The following is a 22,981-nucleotide window of genomic DNA, read 5'->3' on the forward strand; positions in this document are numbered from 1 at the left end:
AAATTTATCCGTATCCCTAAAGTCTCAAGTTAGCCCATTTTTAGACGTGTACTAGCGCACCATGTGTTACCTGGGTTTATATCATTTTCACCCTGCTCATCAGCTGCTCACACGGTCAATGTGATTTCACATTCCGCTCATTGCACATCTCACAGCGCTCATTCGTTTGCTCATAACTGCTCGTAACGCTCACTGCTGTGCACATACTCCCCCACACCGCTCCCCTATTCCTCTTGCTCATTGGCTTGCTCGCAGTGCTCGTAACGCTGCTCACAGAGCTCATAACCGTGCTCACAGCGCTCATAGCCATGCTCACACTGCTCATTCCTTTTCTCAGAGTGCTCATAATTTCTCATATATGGGAGCTTATGGGATTTTTCAGCAGGGATAATTGTTTGTCTCAGTTGATTCCCCTCACCCGCAGTTCCCTTCTTATTTTTCTTTCCCTCTCGTTAGAGACAATCTTCTGCCCCGCGCCCCCATTGGTGTCCCTGGACTACGTCATCATGGTGTTACTGTCGGTGGGGCTTCCTTAGCTGCAGAGGCAGGGCGAAACTTTAAAACTGGTTTATTTAACATGAAAGCTGTTTTCGGAAGATAAATTTAGCCAGGTTCGACGACTTGCACCGGTCGTCTACAGTGTTTTCGCAGCATACAACTCTGCCGAAACAGAGGGTCACAACATCATCATCCAGTGGATTCCAGGGCACTATGGTATCAGTGGAAATGAGAAGGCGGACCAGGTTGCTCGAATTGCTCACCATAAAAAAACTACTCATAAAATCTACTTCACGCAAATCTGATGCAAAGTACTTGCTTTCCTCCTTATGTTGCCGTCTCTCTAAAACCACTTGGACAGGTGACGTCATCAATCAATCGTTCCTGCACCCACTGCCTCCAATCGAAGATGCCAAGGCCGTTAGAGTCCGTCACCCGTCGCCTGCGACTCAACGTCCTGTACGCAGCATTCCTTCATAAGATAGGTGTCGTTGGATCGCCGAACTGTTCAACTTGCGAAACTGTGGAGAACACGGAGCACGTGCTAGTCATCTGCCGACGCTTCGACTCTAGTCGACGAACACTGAAGAACGCCCTTGCGAAACTTGATAACCGAAATTTTAGTGTTGAGAAGGTACTGGGGAGCTGGCAAAGGCAGCACCAGCAACCTGCGCTGTGTGCACTGACGAACTACCTGAAGGACGTACGTGCTGAAATAATCTTTTAAATTATTCAGTGCTTGCTTTCACACGTCAAGCGTCCTGGAACAGCTGATCGCACCAGTGCGACATACGTTTCCATTTTGTTCTCTACTTGTATTCTATTCTATTACCCAGGTAGATTGTGAAGCTGTGTCAGACATTGCCACATCGGTCTCATACACATGTTTCCGGATGTGATGGTTTCTTTAACGGAGAGTCTTTCAGCTCCACGATATGACGAAGACAGTAATGCAAAAAATTTCACAAAAAATGTCCCAGGAAATCACATCTCGATGAATTGCCATTTCTAGTCTTGGTGCAGCCCAAGAACACTACCGTACACTGAATGGAAATTGGCCCCTATATTACTTGACCGTCATCAACATCATTCTGGTTTCCTGAACGCCAGGTAACATCCACAGGGTCTTAGGCATCTCGAGTACCACTTGCAGTTCTGACAATTTATTCGCCTATAAATCACTGCCACAAAGCCGGACAACAACAACAACAACAACTTTATTTTGACTTTGGAGAGTGGGGAGGTTCATCGCCAGAGGCGATACTCTACCCCATTGCTGGTGGGGATGTGGGGAATAAAATAACGAGCCCCTTCACAATAACGATCGAAGTCCGATGGTGTCCAGAAATGTCAAAAGAGCTTTGATCGCAGATCGTTGCTTGGGCTGGATTGGGCCAAGGACCAAGCAATTTCGATAGGGAGAAGGGGCAGGAGTCCAGCTGACGAAGAAACTCGGAGAGTGCGGTTCGGGAAGGTCGGTAGTGAAGGCAATGAAGGAGAATGTGATCCAGATCCTCAAGAGCACAACAGTGGCAGCAGGTGGCGAATTGACTTGTCCCAAGCGGTAACGCCACCGAGCTGTAAACGCCACATCGAGGCGCATGATATTTGTGGAAAGTGCAGTGAACGCACCCTTTTGTGACGGTTAACAGAACTGCGTGAGTGTCACAAAACGGTGTACGAGCCTCCCGTTTTCGACAAATCAAGCGGGAGAACGTTGTCACTGCGGTTATGAGATCTTGTCCAGCGCGTTCTCGCCTGATTGATAGTGAAGTCCTCGGCCATGTTAAGTAGTCGCGTCAAGTTCGGGAGCGCATGGAGCGCGGTGCTTTTTGCTATACGGGATATCTCCTTTTGCGCAGTATGACGCTTCCGCGCTCCCCACAAGTTGGAGTGCTCCTCGCGTTCTCCACCCTCCTCTAAGGTTGCACCCACCTGCACCTTAATGACTGTTTTTAAAGTTACAGGCATCCGTATCGGAAGACGGCTATATGCCAGAAAATAAGATTCAGTGACACCCAGAGGGCTATTTACCGTGTATTCACACCAGCGACATCCTCACGGAATATTCTAGTGGAAGTGTAGCAGCCGCCTATCAGCATCGCCCATCGCCCATCGACAACGAGCGCAATAAATGGGACGCGAGCTCACGGGGCCGCTTCTGCGTGCCAGTGCGTTTTCGCATTCTTTCTGGCAACGACAGTCAGTCTAGTTGTCCTTGCTTGTCTCCCGAGGTACACGCCACAACTGGTGACCCGAACAGCGTCTGTTGTGTTCCCGTTTCGTCTGGCCGGGCATAAACGCCGACGTGAGACGCTGGGCACGATCCTGCATGGCCTGCCAGAGGGCCAAAATAACCCGTCACACCAAGTCGCCCGTCGGCCAATTTCCCCTGCCCGACGGCCGCTTCCGTCATCTCCATGTCGACATCGTCGGCCCCCTACCACCCTCCCGCGACTATCGGTACCTTCTTACCATGGTCGACAGGTATACCCGGTGGCCCGAAGCTGTGCCCATCCCAGACATGACCGCCGACACAGTAGCTCGTGCGATCGTCTCTACCTGGATCGCCCGCTACGGATGCCCCACTCGAATTACGACCGACCAGGGCAGGCAATTCCAAAGCGCCCTCTTCAAGGCTCTCATGACCCTGCTGGGAGTTCACCACATCAGAACGACTGCCTATCATCCCGCCGCTAACGGTGCTGTAGAGCGCTTCCATCGCCAGCTCAAGGCATCGCTTATTGCTCGCGAGGCCCAAGTCACCTGGGTAGATCATCTGCCGATTGTGCTGTTGGGCATTCGTTCTGCCCTCAAGCAAGACCTGTCCTGCTCCGCTGCAGAGCTCGTCTTTGGAACGACACTGCACCTCCCCGGCGATTTCTGGCTCGACTCCCAAGCCGAAACTCGGCAGTCTGAATACGTCGAGTTACTTCGTCGCTTCTTCCGACGCCTTTCGCCGACCGCCACCAGGACCCCCAATTCCCCGGTCATCTTCGTCCACCCCGATCTCAGGACATGCACACACGTCTTTCTTCGGCATGACGCCCCCCGCAAGCCCCTTTCACCCCATTACGACGGTCCCTTCCGTGTCCTGTCTCGCACCGACAAGACCATGACGCTGGACATTCAAGCCCGGCCTCAGGTGGTCTCCCTCGACAGGGTAAAACCGGCATATCTGGAGGTCGACACCCCTGCTGCACCTGCCACAGAGTCCTCTGTCTTCGTCCCTCACCCACCTCGCGCCAAGCCTCGCCGCACCGTTACCTGGGCTACCCCCCTCTCTGTGTCTTATTCTCCTTCAGCCCGTCTTCGGGGAGGGGGAGCCCTGTAGCAGCCGCCTATCAGCATCGCCCATCGCCCATCGACAACGAGCGCAATAAATGGGACGCGAGCTCACGGGGCCGCTTCTGCGTGCCAGTGCGTTTTCGCATTCTTTCTGGCAACGACAGTCAGTCTAGTTGTCCTTGCTTGTCTCCCGAGGTACACGCCACAGAAGAAAAAGCAAAAACACTGCTTACAGAGACGAAGTTCCGTCTCTTGTTATGTGAGCATTCACACAGTGCAGAATATCGGGCGTGGCGTACTGCGCATTTAGAAGACGACACCTAGCAGACGACACCGTCAGCGTGGTTTGCTGTCGTCTGCTACGGAATATCTTGCCGGCTGTGTAGAAGGATCCCCACGGTTAGCAGTGTACGTGAAGACACGACTTTGAGCGCTCGCACTCACTTGATAGCAGAAAGCTATGGCACTATTCTCTCTTGCGCTTCTAGGGGAATGTCGCTCCTGTGAATACACGGTTAGTTACATTCCACGCGCAACGTGCACGCGTCTTGTGCACTCCCAAAGCTCTCTTAGTAGAGGCTCCGGAACGAGTCGGACAGTGGACAGAGCACACACTCTGCAGAGCCGCTACTTAACTCGCCCCCTCTTGTTTATTCAGGCGAGTACCGAATGCCCCGTAAAAGTCCCGCAAAGAGCAATGTCGAGGAATGCGAACAGGCAGCAATGACGTTGGAATGAGCAGACAAAGTTGAGCATCACAGATAACATTTCCAATTGCGTACTCTGTACGGTACTTTAAGTACTTTTGTCTCGTACTTTCCCATCAGGTACTCAAGTAGCTAACCGGAAGTCAAGACATAAAAATGGAAAAAAAATCCGTAAGTTTTGTGTCTAGCGGCAGTATTTTTGAACGAGAGTTGCGGAGTGCTCTCCTCCTTTTTCATAGTATACCCAGAGGTGCAAGGAGAAACAAATCAGGAAATAAAAATATTTCCACTAGCACAGCTGGTTGCCCGAGCAACTATTAGCGGAAATTGTGTAGTCTGTTACTGTTCAAAATCATGGACAAGCACTACCTAGCTAGGCTTCAGAACAGGCATTTACAAAAAAAAAAAAAAAAAAGAAAGATGCGTACATTGGCATTTAGCCGATGTAACCAACGCGTTGGTAAGCACAAATTCGCAACACAAACTCTTCCTTAGTCCCGTTGTTGCGAGTGCCCCCGCGATTTCCACATTTTACACTCACTTGGTCGAAACTTTTGAGCTACATATTGAACTCCATCATCATCTCTATTCATCATCTCATCATTTGTTTGTACTTTCTGTGTGTAAGCGTACTAGTGTAGCAAGTACGACGTCGTCGAAACCCACATCCCCATTTTTTTCTTTACTACATCACTATCACTGCCTTCACTCAGTTGCAATGTACTTGGCGAGTACTTAAAGGAACAATTCCCAGTACTTTTTGTGCTTTATTTTAAGTATACTATATATTTAATATTCGGTGCTTTGTGCTGTACTTCAAGTATCACTGACACCCAGGTAATATAATATCATTCTGTGTCTCGATTTGTTCAAAACAGGGAGGAGGCGCCTATCTGGACAAGATATTCTGTCCCAGATAGGCGCCTCCTGCCATTTCGAACAAATCAATACCCGTAATGATATCATTCGGAATGATGGTTGGCTATGAGCGTGCTATGTGGTGAAGTTCTGTTTTAACAGTGCACCACTGCAGATACGGCTGTGTTTTCAGGCACGGCCAGAGTACTGCCCAATAATTCTTTCAGAGCCATGGTAGCAGACGTGTGGAAGCACACTACAATAGCCGCGGTTACATGAACCCGACTGAAACGGTTCGAGTTGACATATCGTACTTCCTCACATGAATCTTCCTTACCCTCTCAGAACAGACCTTCACAGCATAGTTCGTTGTGGGCTAACCACAGCAACGATGATAGCGTTATCGCTTCTGATTTGAAGAGAGAGAGGAGGGCGTACGCCTTGGCTGTAGTCCCGAGGACACCCACTTCTGCGTGGCCAACAACGACTAGCCGATCCTGCCATTGTCCCCCTCCTGTAGCAAGTATCATATATCTGAATTACTACAAAAAGGCGTACGCCCCCACGATCTTCGAATCAGAAGCGATGGTTGGCGGACAACGTGCTGTGCGATTGATGTTCTGTTCTTAGAAAGTTCAGAATATTGGATGATTCTGCTTGATGGAAGATGATTTGCTGCGATAGATCAAGAGTCGCGTAAAAGGGGCAAACACATGCTTACCCCATGTACGATCGACCAGTCGCATTGGCCGTTAGAAATCAACCATATAATCTCGATGGAGTGGTGATGTATTTGTCAGATACCAGACCTCTGTCTCACTTCCACGACAGCACTCTACTCGATGAATCGTGAAACATGGTTACGCCTGTTTGAAGACGGTGTTGAGTGGCTTCGAAAACAGGCGTGCCTAGAGGATGCCGTGCACACGAACACATCACGAACGCATCGCGAACGCCTGCGGAAAATATCTCAAATTCTGTACCGGTGCCCTATTCTCGTCAAAGTAATCGACCTCGATTACTTTGCGTCATTGCCTGTCATTGGTCGTTACGTGAAGGAGGCGTGACCACCAAGGCGTGATGACCAATGACAGGCAAGACACAAAGTAAACGAGGTCGATTACTTTGACCAGAATAGGGCCTTGGACAGCTTTGCAGCAGATTGCCTTTCACATTCTCTCACTAACGACGGTCTCGAAATGCGTTCGTTTGCATTCGTTACCTTTCTGGTGATGTTGCAAGCTATTGTCTCGCAAGAGCCATGGGAGAAGTTCACTACATCTGTCAGTTTCATCGACTACATGAACAAGCATTTCGGCGGCCGCAGCCTCGGTATCTTAATGACTCCCAAATGTGCAGCTCAGCACAGCCGGGTCTTCTCCCGTCTCACGCAGTTCCTTTGTCACCAGATCGTCATCACTGTCCAAGACCACTTCAAGAGTAACGATTTCCGGAACAAGGTTTCGCGAGCACTAAAAGTGATTTGTAGCATAGACGATTTCAGAAGGCTACAAGTACGTCATCGAACGAGATTACCACACACGCCGTCAATAACTCTGTACGCGGACAACGTGGTATCGAGCGGATATTTTCACACTCCCATCCCCATAGGAACATTTTCGCACATATTTCTAATCAATAGTGCAGCATTCCTAGCACCAGATTTTAGTCCGGATTGGTTTTTTATGTATCGTTTGTCACATCTGCCGAAGGCTGAATTTGCGTTGTCTGTTACAGATCATAATCATGGACAAGCACTACGTAGCTAGGCTCCAGAACTGGTATTAAAAAAAAGATGCTTGCATTGGCATTTAGTCGATATAAGCAACGGTGTGCAATGCCTCGAAATAAACGCGCGACTGAAGTGCAAGTAACTTGTCGAGCACCACCGGCAAGGCTAAGCCGCCCCGGTCACGTGTACGGTGCAAGCAGGACCTCGCGACCCACTCCACCGAACCGCCCCAGAGGAAACGGAACGCGTGCCTAGTGATGGCAGTACGAATTAGTGGTGGCGGTGTGGCAACGACTCCTAAAAACCACAAGCGACTGTGGTACCAGGCCACTAGCAGATGAGCAAGAAAAGTGATGGGCAAATCAACAAACTTAAGCTGCCGCAGGACTGCTCTGCAACGATTAAACACTCGTGGCCAATTTACGGTAGATATGCCAGTGCAATCAAAAGTCGAGCCAAGAATTTTGACTTCTCGCCTCACTGGAACACAGAAAGGAGCCCCGCAGGAAGGCTGGAGGGTCAAAAACAGTGCTGCACTTGTTCATCTATTCAGTCTTGCCCCTGAAACGGCTCCGTAATTCTCAAACGCCTTCAAAACGGGCCCTAGGGAACACTCGCGAGAAACGATCACAGAGATGTCGTCCGCGAACGCAAAAACAGGTGGGGGGCATCCATTGGGCAGTGGCAGTGTAACTGGAAGTGAGCACAGTCTCTCGAGTAGAGGGTTGATGGCAATGGCGTACAAGGCGGGAGAGAGGGGACATCCTTGACGGACCCCACAAGTTACATCAAAGGGGACGACAGCCCGCCAGCGAGAGAGACAACGCTTCTAGCGCCCCTATACAACGTTTCCACATACCTGACCCAAGCAACGGCGAACCCATATGCGCTCAGCCGAGAGAACAGGTATGCGTGTCGCACGCGATCGAATGTCTTGGACTGATCGAATGACGCCAGCACAGCGGGGGCATGACCACTGTTAATCCAGTGTATGGCATCACGAAGAGCGATTCTATGAAGGTCTGAGGACCTGCCGGGGACGGAACATGCTTGGCAAGGATGTAACACCTCCAACAGAGGTGAAACGCGCAATAGAAGAGTCTTAGCTAAGATCTCATAATCGCTCGTCAGTAAAGTAATCGGACGATAAACATCTGGGTCCAGTTTTCGAGACTTGTCTTTGCACAGAACAACAACAACACCATTCTGCATGCTGGGACATAGCAACTCCTGGGTTAAGCAGATGTTGAAAACCCGAGTCATGCAAGAACCAATCACACTCGAGAAGCACTTGTAAAACTCAACTGGGAGGCCATCAATGCCAGGGCACTTTCCGATCGTCATTGAGGAGACAGACGTAACAACTTCATATTGCGTGAGCGGCCCTGAGTCAACATGCTCCATTTGCTTCGCCGGAAGTGGGCACTCTCCCAGTAAACCATAGATGTACAAGTGACGTCCGGGTAATATCCCAACCTGGATGTTCGGATATCCCAGGGATTTTCGCAGAGAGCCTGTAGACGTCACATGTACGTCCAGGAGACTTAATTTGTTCCACGGTTTTCCACATTTGAGGAACGTCCCACAGATGTCACCACAAGATATTTGGATATCCCAGGGATTATTTCAGAGAGCTTGTAGATGTCACATGTACATCCAGGAGACTTGATTTGTCCACATTTTTCCACATTGCAGAAATGTTCCCAGGATGTTGTTTACATCCCTGCATTGTGTTAATGTTGTACTTGTTTTCATCACCATGATAGCAGCTTCTGCAGAGGCAATGCACTATACTAACCAGCAACATCTCAAGTGTTCTAGTAAGGTATATAATCTTGTTTATTTACGACTATGGTATACAATTTATCGCAAAATGTATTGCAGATTGTGGCATTACAAAGTTTACCACGTGCAGCATAGAAAAACATATCACAACACACTACACAAGTGTTTTTATCACAGTTTCACATGACTAAATTTATGGCAGTGTAATGTTTATCACAGTGCGGTGTAACACTTTACTGAACAAGAGCATGTCAAAACTTCTCAGTATCAAAATGTACTACAGTGCGGCATTGCAAAATGTACACAGTACAGCGTAGAAAAGTGTATCAAGGTACGGTAAAACGAAGTTCTTAACACAATACAGTTGAAGTAAAAGCAAGCATTACAACAAATTCTATCTGTCCATGAGATTCCCAGTCGAAAAACAGGAATTGTTCCAATTTGACATTTTTGCATTCAAATCAATTGGTATTCCAGTTGTGTTTTTGTCACCCATTGGACTGAAACCAGTTGAAATCAATTGGTCCCCCCAAATGGTCCAGGTGGACTCAGTAGGGTCTCCAAGTGGAAACAAGTAGCCCTACCGGGTCTGCCACATAGGGCTACAGCTACGGTTTCGTCTGTGAATATCACACACGAACATATGCAGGAGGTAACAACTTGTTTATTGTACGTTGGGACTAGTCTTGTTGACTAGAACTGCTCAGAACAAAGTACTTTACAATGGTCATTTCGAAACGAAAACAATACACCAGGTTTTTATTAAAAAGCTATTAGCTATCTGGCGCAAGGCGATGACACGTCATAAGGGAGGTTCAGATAAACATACATATCTATCGAGTTACTATCACCCACCTTAGTTCGGATTTGAGAGTTCAGGAAATTCACAACTGTCATACACGGGCCGCTTGTCCTTTCTCGTAACTCAGCTGGTGCACGGGTGCGAAGAGAAAATTCTACGCATAACACAGCAACTCAGGACACAGATACAATTATGTTCGCGTTCTTACACAATTTGAAAAACCAGACGAAACGCTTCATTCACGGAGCTACACAATCGACGCCAACGGAAACTTGTTCAAACAGATTATGGGGTGATGCCGATGCGCTGCGTCAGACATGACGATGAGAGCATCAAAGTTTCGATTTCAAACTGAAGTGAAGACAGCGAAAGCTTTACTCGTGCGATGTAGAACCACGAACTTTCTTTGGCGCTGTCATTTTATATTCTGTCCAGCTGTGGCTATGAAACCTAATTTACGCATTTTCTGCTGTATCGAAAAATCTCGCTCTCCAGGGGACGAACTAACCCTTAAAATATAAAATACTGTATAAACTGTTGTACTGTAAACTGTATATACTGTAATACATTTCTGTTGCTTGTTGATAGCATTAATAGTTTAGGTACACATGCACTGACTAATTGTATTGAGAATACTGAGTAACATCACTTACTTTACAACTCTACATTGGAATCAGTTGCCAGTTGGGCCAACAGTTGCTAATTGTCTGCTAATTGGGCGGACCAGTTGGAGACCGAGAGACCAAATGGAACTGGAGTTCCCTATCAGAGCGACCTACTGGACCCATTATGTCCAATTGAGTGTACAGTTGGAGTGCATGAAACCAAATGGACCTTCCAATTGGTGCTCAACTACCAACTGGACAGTCCAATTGGAACTGAACGATCCAACAGGTTTTGACATGGGACCTGTTGGGTCCCATTCGAACCAATTAGAAATTCCAACTGGACCATTTCCTTTTTTTCGACTGGGTTGACCACACATGACGACCATTAGGAACATGGTCCTTCCTATTTACTAATTTTACTAAACTGAAGCACGACATCCATATGCTTTAGTCACAGGCTGTGATAAGCAACTGCCGTTCTTGTCCTTGCCAGAGGCCTTATTTGCCTCTACAACCTATTCCAAAATCAAGACCAGGAAGACCAAGAGAGGCAACAGGAACCTCCAAATGTGTGTGCTTGCGTCACATCACAGTAAATGACTATTATAAAAAAAGGTTTACACACCGACTTAACTGAACAACACAAAGTAATTTACTCAAACATGTAATTTCTGGGGGGACATCATCAGTGTCCGCCAAGAAAGACAGAGTGAGGAATGCCCAGTTGCCTCAGTTAAGGTCAGTGTATACCTCGGGAAGTGGGCTACGGTTAACATTGCATAGGGTCTAATCTTTCTGAATGTGCGGGGACCTCACCTTTGTTCGCAAACACTGACGCAAACTAAGTTCATTCATGTAGTTGAAGCTGTTACCTGTTGTCCAACAATGATAAAAAAAAAATTGTCTCTGACCTTGTCGAGTTTGTGGTTCTCTCTAAATCACGTGCCACAAATGCAACAAGGTCCAAGACAAAATTGCCTGATTATTGTTGGACAACTAGCCACAGCTTCAGCTACATGAATGCACTTAGTCTGGGTCGCGAACAAAGGTGGGGTACCCGCAGATTCCTCGAGTTGTGGCACATTAGGAAAGATAAGGCTGTATGAAATGTTAACCGTGGCCCACTTCGCGAGGTATACGCTGACCTCAAATGCGACAACTGGTTGGGCATTCCTCACTCAGTCTTTCTTGGCATACATTAATGATGTCTCTCGCATGGGAAATGAAATGATGACCAATGGCTTTGCACAGTATCAATCATTATGTTTCTTTGCTTATCTGGGGGGAGAAACAAAAATAAGAAAAAGAAGCAAAAAGGAATGATGAACATAAAAGGATTATGCTAATAATGCCATCAGATATCCTACAACAGCGAGGAAGACACTGCAGTACGTCTAGCAGTGGCAAAATACAAAAAGTGCTGTTTGTCTTTCTCAGATTAGCTGCAACTTTGAAACAGCCTCTGAAGGCACTTTAATGCCCGTACTGCAAACATATTTGAAAAAAAAAAAAAAGGAAGAAGCACACAATTTTGTTTTTTCTTCTGTTCCAATTCAGCCAAAATTAGTTGTTTTTTTGTTCGCTCGGGAACCCTGATAGTACTCGAATGGCATATATTAAGCTGGAATTATAAAAAAAAATGAAAATGCAACTTTTTTAGTCACATTTTGCACACACTTAAGTACGTCCACCGTGTTACGTCTATTGACGTTGAATTGATGATGAGACATTGAAAACACGACAGTCTGAAATGTCACATCAAGGATATCCATGGGACGTCTATGAGGCATAAAGAAAAAGTCATTCACGAACGTAAAATTCTGGATGTCCATGAGACGTCCATGTGACAGGTGTGATATCTGTGACATATCCGACCTTTCTGGGATATCTTTCCCAGTCAACACACATAGTTGACAGAATGTAAAATCCACGTTGAATATCGTTGAACAATGTGAAACGTGAATTGAGAACATCAATTTCACGCAGATTTTACGTAAAATTTCATCGTGCGAATTGTAATGCAGGAATTTAACGTTGATTCAACACTCATATACCAGCAGTTGAATGGAGCACGTTATGACAGCGTTGATACTTACGCTGGAATTTAACGTAACCGAAAACGTAGAACGAACTACGCTGTTTTTGCACAAGTTTAACTTCAGGATTTCACCTGCAAAGTGCACACGTAGAAATCACGTTGGTTTATCATACGTAAAGCAACTGCATTATCCAATCCAATCCCATCCAGGATCCAATTCAAGTCAGTTCCTTTCAAAGTGAGAATCGGGGAAGCCGCACCAGACGCCATTCTCCTCAGATTGTAATCGCCATTAACTGATGCTGGCGTTTCAAGTTTATTTCGCTTTTGCGGCTCCTCCTTCTTTGTTTCGTGGCTCGTTTTGGTTTCGAACCGGGTTGTGCTGGTGACTGTGATATCGGTAAGCACAGGTTTCACTGCTGGGATATACGAATCGGTTGTGACGGTTACAACGGGCTCTCTACTACCAGGAAGCTGGCTCAGAGATTATCGCCGCCGCAAGCAAGTCCAGTGTGTGCGGTTTATGAGTGATTCGTAGAAAGCGCAGGTATGTGCACGTCAGATTTGAGTTCATAATTGTGTTTACATTTGTCGAGTGTGCAAATAGGGTCACTATTACATGGTGGGCTCCCGAATTGTTTTTCAGCGTTGTTGGCAGTTTCAAATTCGTGTTATAATTATCCTCACTTGTATTTCAGGACAGAGAGCGATGCGTGAAAGAAAGGCAGATGTTGAGCAAATGGCGAGCCTGTACACAGATGTAACGTAATTTTTGTCTTGGCTGTTCGAATTGATCTTTTGCTTTGTTTGTGTTCACTTTTACGCAGGCGTAGTCGCAAAGAAAAAAGACAGCCTGGATGCCGAAACGACGTGGCTTCCCGCGAGGTTCTAGTGCATTTCAACAATTAGAACGGTCAGTTAACTGCCTTTATTGTTCACAAGAGAGAGTATTGAAAAATGTAGCAGTGCTAATCAAATGTAAGGAGAATAAAACCTTACGGCAAGCATATTCTTGTGTCATTATTTACGACTATTATCAGGACATTATGCCTATTTGTGAAATAAAAGCATCGAGAAATAACATGTATCAATAATAATTAAAAATGTAGTTACGTGTAATTTGCATTTTCATCGCATGTCAATTATATGTTGTCAATTTGCTGTTGATTATTCCACTTTTTCAACATTGGTATACGTTGAATTCACGCGTAAACTACGTTTCAGTAACGTGGAATATGCGTTCTGGTCGCTGTTAATTTAACCCGTTTCTGGCTCTGACATTAGCCAGGTTGAATCAACGTTAATTGTTAACGTCGACCCTGCATTCACATGGTTGATTTTGAACGTGTTTTCAGCGTTGAATTTGCAATGTTGTGTTGACTGGGTTTGGATGTTGGTGGTTTGCTGGGCTCGGGTGACAACAGGCTCGTCGTGAGGTGACTCCTAATAAAGGGCCGCGCAATGCTCACGCATTACTTCCTGAATGTCACCGGGATTAGTCAGAATTGAGCCGTCAGCTGACGGGAGCTTCCGAAGTCCGGATTTTCTGCCACATAGCGCTTGAGTAACACACGGGAGCAATATGCCTCCCGGCACCAGCGCACCGCATTGCGTTGCGCAACAAATTTGCGCCAGGACTGCATTTAAGAAATATTGCACAAGTTATACGGGTCATTGTCATATATACATTGTCATTGGACATTGTCTTTAGAAAAAATCTTCCCGGAAACAACACCGCGAGCGATGCTGCCCCGACGACCGTTTTACGGGCCGCGCATTCCAAGACACGGCCCACCCGGGGGCGGACCGCGTTATCAAAGGGCCCTTCTTGAAATATGAAGGACCGGCTCCCTTTCGCCTCCCTCCACCGCGAAAGATCGAAAGATCAATACGCGGATTTGAAGGGAGACCAGAGCATATGTCTACATTGTTAGTGCGACGACTGCGGCAAACGCTGTGTTGCTGTCTGGCCACTGCTACATAATACCAGTGCTAGTTATCCAACTTTGCCGGTGTGGTGGAAGCTTAACAATAAAAGTGTTCGCCTCTCACGCCACTTAGCGGTACGCAATGAAGACGCCATTGTACTTTTGAGAACTGAAATAAATGTTGATCGTGGTGGCACCCTGAAAAAAAAAAGGAACTTCACCACATACCACGCACGTAGCCAACCACCATGCCCAGTGACCGTTCTTTCCCCTGATTTGCTGAAAACAGGGGCGTGCGGTTTTCTTTTTCTTTTTTTTTTACTTGATGACAATACGCCATTTTTTGCACAAAAAATGGCGTACGCCGTTCGTTTTTCATCAAATCAACCGAAACAACGTCGCCATACAAGATGGTGGTGGTTTTGATGGAAGTGACGTTTATTAGGAAGAGATGTCTGCAGCAGTCTGCTTGCTCAGAATAGTGGCAGCAGTTACATTTCCAAGGGAGGGGGTAGGTAAAGAGGAGATTGAACTAACACTTAGGAAAAAGGAAAGAGGAAGGAGAGATGATGGAAGGAAGATGGGGGTTGTCGAAATAGATACGAGGACCTGATTTGCAGGTGGATTCGCACACGCTCTTCAGAAACTCGCCAAGCCTCACATCCCACTGCCTGCCTGACGTGTCGTAACCCGTACAAACTCCTCCTCAAAGGGCAGACGTCATCTCTATTTCCTTTATGAAACATGTCTGGTAAAAGCTCTGGAAACAGAGTCTGGTATTCCCAAGACACTCTGGGTGGACGCCCTTGCAACTTCCGGTTACGTACGAAATACGCGTTCCTCCACCTCGGTGGGCGGGCAGGTGCCAGACCTCATAGGTCTGCTTCCTTCTCTTATGTCTATTGATATCAACGATTCACCTACACACTCGTTGGCAAAACTCTCAATTATACGCTGCTGCACCCACAATTTGTGTTGTAGAGCGGCATGTCGCGAACACGTTGCAGGTAGCTTGCTATAGTAAGAAGAAATCACTGCAATGTTGAAGACAGGCACTGGCTTGCTCTGGGGCCATATTTAGTTATGTATTCCCTACTCACAAACCAATGGGCTCTGTGCACCACACTAACTCCGAACAGGCCTTATGCGTGCATGCCCAATTACTTCTCCACTACTGGAAAGAAGATGGCATTGGTAGGAAGTAATGGTTTATCTTGTAAATTTGGCTGCGAAGTTGAGCACAAAAGTAAACAACACCATCATCACCAGCAAATATTCCTCGCGATTTCCCAGGCTGGATTACTGGGCTGCTAACGAGTGTGTAGGTGAATCATTTATATCAATAGGCATAACAGCATGACGCAGACCTATTGATCCTTGCTCACAAATCTGTAACTGGCACTGCATATACCTACAAACTAGGGCATGAAGGGGTAATGCTGGCCACGAAATTGAAAACGGTGGAGACACGCAGCACAGGTCACCGTCACCCCTGGTGCACCGCCTAGAGAAGGTGGTAAAGCTTACACACACTTAAGCTGCTTCAGTCCAAGCAAGCAACAATAGTTCAGTTAAAACAGCGGACTTTTATGCCAACAAAGCTATTGCCAGCGCGCGAAAGGCGGCAGATACCTCAACATGCTTTTACTTTTCTCTTTTCTTCTTAGCTGTGTGCGACCTCCGAACGGAGAATATTCAACCCCTCAAGGAGAAGGCAGAAGATCCTCAGTTCTTTGCGCAGGCCACAAATGATTCCAATTATGCGTATTTCCGCAGAAGGTTTCCCTTGCGTCAAGTCACCGTGCTTTGCCGTAAAATTTCGTGATATCTGGAAGCTAGCTTTTGGTCATGTACTCTGCTGTGTACCTGTATCAATACCAGATGCTGGTGATATTCTGAGAGTTCTCGAGGTTCTTTAATGATGGATCTTCACCGACGCCGACAAAAGTAAACAAAGGCTCGCTGCGCTGTACACGACGACATGTCATTTTCTGTCTGCTGCGTATTCTATTCGCTACCGATTCGGCACGTAAAACGATATGGACGTCTGCATACTGCTCATATGCACACTCCACAGGCGCCAGCGTAATTAATTTCGTGTTGATGGGGCTCGCGAATGACATTCACCAGCCGGATAGCTTGCTTTGAATGCGCTGCATCATAATTCATTTCATCGACGTCTTCTGTTTGTTGCCCACCGGTGTCTGTCGACTCCAGTTTGAAACACCGCTCATTCAGTCTTCAACGTCTCAGTACACAACCACTGCGTACTCTTCGTTGGGGAACGAGCACCACCACGCCAAACAGATGCGCACTGCGCTGCCTTCCCAAGCAAGCATACAAGGAGGCCGGTGGCGTCCGCACAGCGGTACACACTGTCTACCTCCACCAGTCAGCTGCGTCGTTTTCTCCCTTGCGCTCTGCTCTTTATCAGATCTAAGTACGCCCCCTGCGTGGGCCCTGTCTTTGAATGCGCGGCCGACAAAAGGATCATCGTGGCAATGCCGTTTGTTGTGCTGTCGCGAGAAGATTTAAAAAAAATCTAGTTTGTTATCTCCTATTCTATAGCCTTTCTACATTCGTATCCATGAGGCGCTGACATTGCTTCTTCCACAGTTCTTGATTCTAGCACGAAATCGCTTATTTTTACTGCAAAGCACGAATGACTTTGCTTGAGTTTTGTGGCTAGCTGCTCGGAACGCCTGCCCAGCACTGACTCCGGACCACTTTGAGGCGACTGACGACGTCAACAGCTGGAGAGCACTCGTCTGCAGTCGCTGGCGCAACCCCCGAAGATTCCACTGGCGCTTTCGTTCGGTTTTTGCCCATCTTCGTCAAAGAAAACGCCACAGCTGACGAAGAAATTGTCGTTTTCTCTGTCCCACAAGTTGTACCCTTTTACGCCCTCGGGGTACCCGGCGAACATACATTCTACTGTCTTTGGGTTCAGTTTGGACCGTCGATGCTGCTTCTTTATGGCCCAGGGATCTGCATCCAGATGCCCTTATGTGGCCGCTACGGGATTCTTTGCCAAACCACAGATGGTCTGGCACCTGCCTGCCCACCGAGCTGGAGGAACACGTTTTTCGTACATAACCGGAAGTTACAAGAGCGTCCGCTCGGAGTGTTTTGGGAATACCAGACTCTGTTTACAGAGCTTTTACGAGACATGTTTCATGAAGGATATAGAGATGACGTCTGCCTTTTGAAGATGAGTTTGTGCGGGTTACGTCCGTCAGGCAGGCAGGGGAATGTGAGGCTTGGGGAGTTTCTGAAGAGCGCGGGCGTAACCAGGTCCAGAGCTGATCCCCGTATGAACTTCGAAAATCCCCATCTTCCTTCCATCCCCCCTCCTTCCTCTTTCTTAACTGTTAGCTTAACCTCTTCGTCCCCTACCCCCTCCCTCGGAAATGTAACTGCCGCCACTATTCTGAGCAGGTAGGCTGCTGCAGACTTATTTTCCTAATAAACGTGACTACCACCACCAGCACCACCATCCCGTATAGCAACGTTCACTCCGTTGATTTGATGAAAAACGGACGGCATACGCCACTTTTGTGGCGCAAAAAATGGCGTATTGCCATCAAGTAAGAAAAAAAGCGTACGCTTCCGTTTTCAGCGAATCAGGGGAAACAACGATGTCACTGGGGATCATGGTTGGCTACGTGCGTGCTATGTGGTGAAGTTCATTTTTTCAGGGTGCACCACGATCAACATTTATTTCATTTCTCAAAAGTGGAACGGCGTCTTCATTGCGTACCGTTAAGTGGCGTGAAAGGCGAACACTTTTATTGTTAAGCTTCCACCACACTGGCAAAGTTGGATAACTAGCACTGATAATATGTAGCAGTGGACAGCCTGTAACACAGCGTTTGTGGCAGTCGTCGCACTAACAATCCAAACCATTCATGATGATAATCACTTCCAAGATGATGCCAATACATATATAATCACTTGCTTGCTTTTCGCTCTGGCTCCAGATTTTGGCGCCTGAACGTGTCTTTGCTCAACGACCCCGAAATTAAAAACGACGTAAAAAATTGGCTTGCGGATGTTTGTTCCGCGCCCGATTTCGGGCCTAGTCACTGGGAGGCTCTAAAGCTGGATGCAGCACACCGTTTTCGGCATTGGGGCAGACAGCGCGCGCGTGAACACCGGCAGTGTAGAGATGCACTCAGGCAGGTGTTAGCTGTGCTTCGCCACCCTGACTCACGCAGTCCTGAATCTGCGTCCGATATTGAGGGCGTGCGGAGGCGCCTAGCCTCTCTGCGAATGCAGTCCTGGCGCAAATTTCTTGCGCAACGCAATGTGGTGCGCTGGTGCCGGGAGGCATATTGCTCCCGTGTGTTACTCAAGCGCTATGTGGCAGAAAATCCGGACTTCGGAAGCTCCGGTCAGCTGACGGCTCAATTCTGACTGATCCCGGTGACATTCAGGAAGCAATGCGTGAGCATTGCGCGGCCCTTTATCAGGGGTCACCTCACGACGAGCCTGTTGTCAGCCGAGAGTGCCCGCTGCCGGCGAAACAAATGGAGCATGTTGACTCAGGGCCGCTCACGCAATATGAAGTTTTTACGTCTGTCTCCTCAATGACGAGCGGAAAGTGCCCTGGCATTGATGGCCTCCCAGTTGAGTTTTACAAGCGCTTCTGGAGTGTGATTGGTTCTTGCATGACTCGGGTTTTTAACATCTGCTTAACCCAGGAGTTGCTATGTCCCAACATGCAGAATGGTGTTGTTGTTCTTCTGTGCAAAGAGAAGTCTCGAAAACTGGACCCAGATGTTTATCGTCCGATTACTTTACTGACGAGTGATTATAAGATCTTAACTAAAACTCTTCTATTGCGCGTTTCACCTCTGTTGGAGAAGGTGTTACGTCCTTGCCAAGCATGTTCCGTCCCCGGCAGGTCCTCAGACCTTCATAGAATCGCTCTTCGTGATGCCATCCACTGGATTAACAGTGGTCATGCCCCCGCTGTGCTGGCGTCATTCGATCAGTCCAAGGCATTCGATCGCGTGCGACACGCATACCTGTTCTCTCGGCTGAGGGCATATGGGTTCGCCGTTGCTTGGGTCAGGTATGTGGAAACGTTGTATAGGGGCGCTAGAAGCGTTGACCCTGTCGCTGACGGGCTGTCTTCCTCCTTTGATGTAACTTGTGGGGTTCGTCAAGGATGTCCACTCTCACCCGCCTTGTACGCCATTGCCATCAACCCTCTACTCGAGAGACTGTGCTCGCTTCCAGTTACATTGCCACTGCCCAATGGATGCCCCCCACCTGTTTTTGCGTTCGCGGACAACATCTCTGTGATCGTTTCTCGCGAGTGTTCCCTAGGGCCCGTTTTGAAGGCGTTTGAGGATTACGGAGCCGTTTCAGGTGCAAGACTGAATAGATCAAAAAGTGCAGCACTGTTTTTGAACCTCCAGCCTTCCTGCGGGGCTCCTTTCTGTGTTCCAGTGAGGCCAGAAGTCAAAATTCTTGGCGTGACTTTTGATTGCACTGGCATATCTACCGTAAATTGGCCACGAGTGTTTAATCGTTGCAGAGCAGTCCTGCGGCAGCTTAAGTTTGTTGATTTGCCCATCACTTTTTCGCTCATCTGCTAGTGGCCTGGTACTACAGTCGCTTGTGGTTTTTAGGAGTCGTTGCCACACCGCCAGCACGAATTCGTACTGCCATCACTAAGCACGCGTTCCGTTTCCTCTGGGGCGGTTCGGTGGAGTGGGTCACGAGGTCCCGCTTGCACCGTACACGTGACCGGGGCGGCTTAGCCTTGCCGGTGGTGCTCGACAAGTGCCCTGCACTTCAGTCGCGCGTTTATTTCGAGGCATTGCACACTCCCGAACACCCAGCGTGCGCATGAGTTCTGTACTCTCTGGGATATGCTACCAGGTGGTTCGTTGAGAGCCCTAGGTTTCGATAATGCAGTGGAACTGGAATGGACAGATACGAATGGAACAGATGAACGAATGAATGAATGAATGAAACAGATTCCAATGACGCAGTCTGTCAAAAGCTTTTGCCTGGTCGAACGAGGCTAACACCGTTGTTAACCATTGGGTGGGGTCAAGGACGGCCATCCTACGGAGGATGGATGACCTGCCGAGAACCGAACAGGTCTAGAATTCTAGTCAAAAGTTGTTGTATTGTTGACTCTATGAGACGATCCTCGGTAAAAGAGCAAAGATCTAAGAAAAGATCTTCCTGCAACAGAACTGCAAGCAGTACTCCACCGACGACAAAGGCGTGTATTGTCATCAAGCAATACCTATCGAGGTAGGCTCCTTTACACTAGACGCGCACTATGCTGAAAGGCCGGATAACAACGCTCCTAACGGAGATTGCTGTTTGTACAGGCCATACCATGCGAACAATCCATGATATACGTGAGAGCCACGACGGAGGACAGTACAAGTCTAGCAAACTGGCTAGAACAGAATATGCCACTCACCCTGATAAAAGTGGAAGATGCGAGTGGAGCAAAGCCAGCGACGGGAGCGCTCGACTGGGCCGAGCACTGCGTGCTCCCTGGTGATCAGCTCCCGCAGTCCAGTACGAACTGCCTGAAACAGACCTAAACTCCCGCAGTCGGGGCCACCGAAGACTAACCGGGACCGGCGTATCCAAATTTGGGAATTGATTTCCGCAATCAAACATGCCTAACGTTACCGACCCCTTGCTGCAACCGGCAACGGTTCCATGAACCTTACAGTGGCCCATTCGACACTCTGAAGATCAAAAACAACCGCCACTCTGCTACACAGGAGCAGCGGAATCTGGCGCGGAAGGAAGCTCTGCTCTGGTGACTCCGAGATGCCACAAGACGGGCAGTGATCCGTTCGACAAATACAGAATCGGTGTAAACCTTCACGGAACGGCCGGACACCATGAGCCAGCTTCCACTCAGGTGGGGCAAAGTCGCCATCTTGCCATGTATTTCAGCCTATTCGTAGCGTAAAACACCGTAGGCCGCCATTAGGTGACCTAACTGGCTTGCATTGGATTATAGTAGGCTACAGATCCAGTCTAGGTCCAATGTGAGTCGCAGAAAGCCGAAACCAAAGCCCCAAAGCGCTTCACGCAGAGAAAACAACATGGAGGAACTCGTCGTGTGTTCGCGGTGTGTGTATTTGTCTGTTTGTGTGTTAAAGCCTCAGAACAGTTGTTTCAAGCGTGCTGAGAAGTTTTGAAGTTGCTTCCTGTCCACATGGCTTCAGTGTTTTACCTGTGGTTGTTGTCTTCGCAATCTGTGTGTCCTGTTGTGAGTTTTCCGAGAAGTGAAGCGAAGTACGAACGAATGACATTTGTGCAATGGGTGTAATGTGCGTCGTTATGGAGCAATGTGATACAGTGAGGTTGTTTCGCATGGAATGAAGAGGAGTCATAAATTCCATTCACTTTAAACAGTTCTTTTACTTTGCACAGTGAACCTATACTTTTTACTCTGCTAGCAAAGCCACAAAAAGATGACATATCTCATATTGCGTTGTTAGATTCGACAGTTACAGGAAATGTACATACAGGAGCGAAATAAACATTAAATTGTATGATGAGGAATGCGTGAACACTTGCACAGATGGGCAACTCAAATTGTCTCTCTGTTATTATTGTTGCTTTTTTACCAACATCGACATAAGTGTACATGGGATCATTGGTACTTTTAAACAGCAAAAAGAATCACATAGCAACTGTACCTAATGCAAAGAACACGAAAGTACTCATCAAGTAGGTTTTGGTTGCTATATTGCTGTTCGGTGGTGACAACGAGCTAGAAAGCGGTTACTGTTTTAATGGTGTGCTTGGCTTGTGCTTTTTATGTAGCAGGACCCATTTCTCACTGATAAATATGAAGTAGATCCGATGGAATAACTGAACCTCTGTGTACAATAAGGGGATAAATCGGCTTATACCTTTTTGAATGTTCTGGTGCAATGACATGTAGCAACTATAGAGTATGCCGGGCAAAGAAAATTTAGAAGTGTATTGCATTTTATTGCTGCTATAAGAGTGCAACATAATGGAATAGATGTTTATATGGATCAAATAGATGGATAGTTATATTAGACCCCTCTTGCACCCACTCGTACAGATTGTGTAACTTCAATTTTGTACAATGTGGACGTGAACTTAGACTTCCATTCGAGAAATATGTTCACCCTACCTCACGTGACCCTGTCAGCAGTGTTACTGAGCATTGTAATCATGCTTGGTTACAGTTACAATGAAGTTACAAAACAGTTGCATTTGAAAAACGAGAAATTCGTGTTCGTGAATGTTATTTAATTTGACGCACCCCACAACAATGCTAACAAGACATGCACATAGAGTACACATACACATGTATGGTACGCACTTTACAAGTGCATTATTCAAACAGTACTAGCCAAATTACCTTAGCAAATATTCACTTGAAAAGTTTTCTCCATTTGGGATTTTTCGATTTACCACCTTATTGCAGAGGTTCAATTGGCATTTCTACTCTTACAGCAGTCACTTGTGCTATTGCAAAATATTATTTGCCAGAGTCTCAATTTATCTAGCGCACATGATTCTGCTACAGATCTGTGGTTATTAAATAGACTACAAGGATATAATTTAAAGCAAAAACGAGAGAAGCCAGTACATTGGAATTACACCTTTCGTGCATACAAGATACAGTTTCTCTAGAACAACAAAAAAGAAAAGCAACAATATCCTGTCTGACATGTCAATTTTTAGAGCTAGGTCCTCTGGGTCT

This window comes from Ornithodoros turicata, unplaced genomic scaffold (genome assembly GCF_037126465.1).
Source record: "Ornithodoros turicata isolate Travis unplaced genomic scaffold, ASM3712646v1 Chromosome56, whole genome shotgun sequence".
Classification (NCBI taxonomy): domain Eukaryota; kingdom Metazoa; phylum Arthropoda; class Arachnida; order Ixodida; family Argasidae; genus Ornithodoros; species Ornithodoros turicata.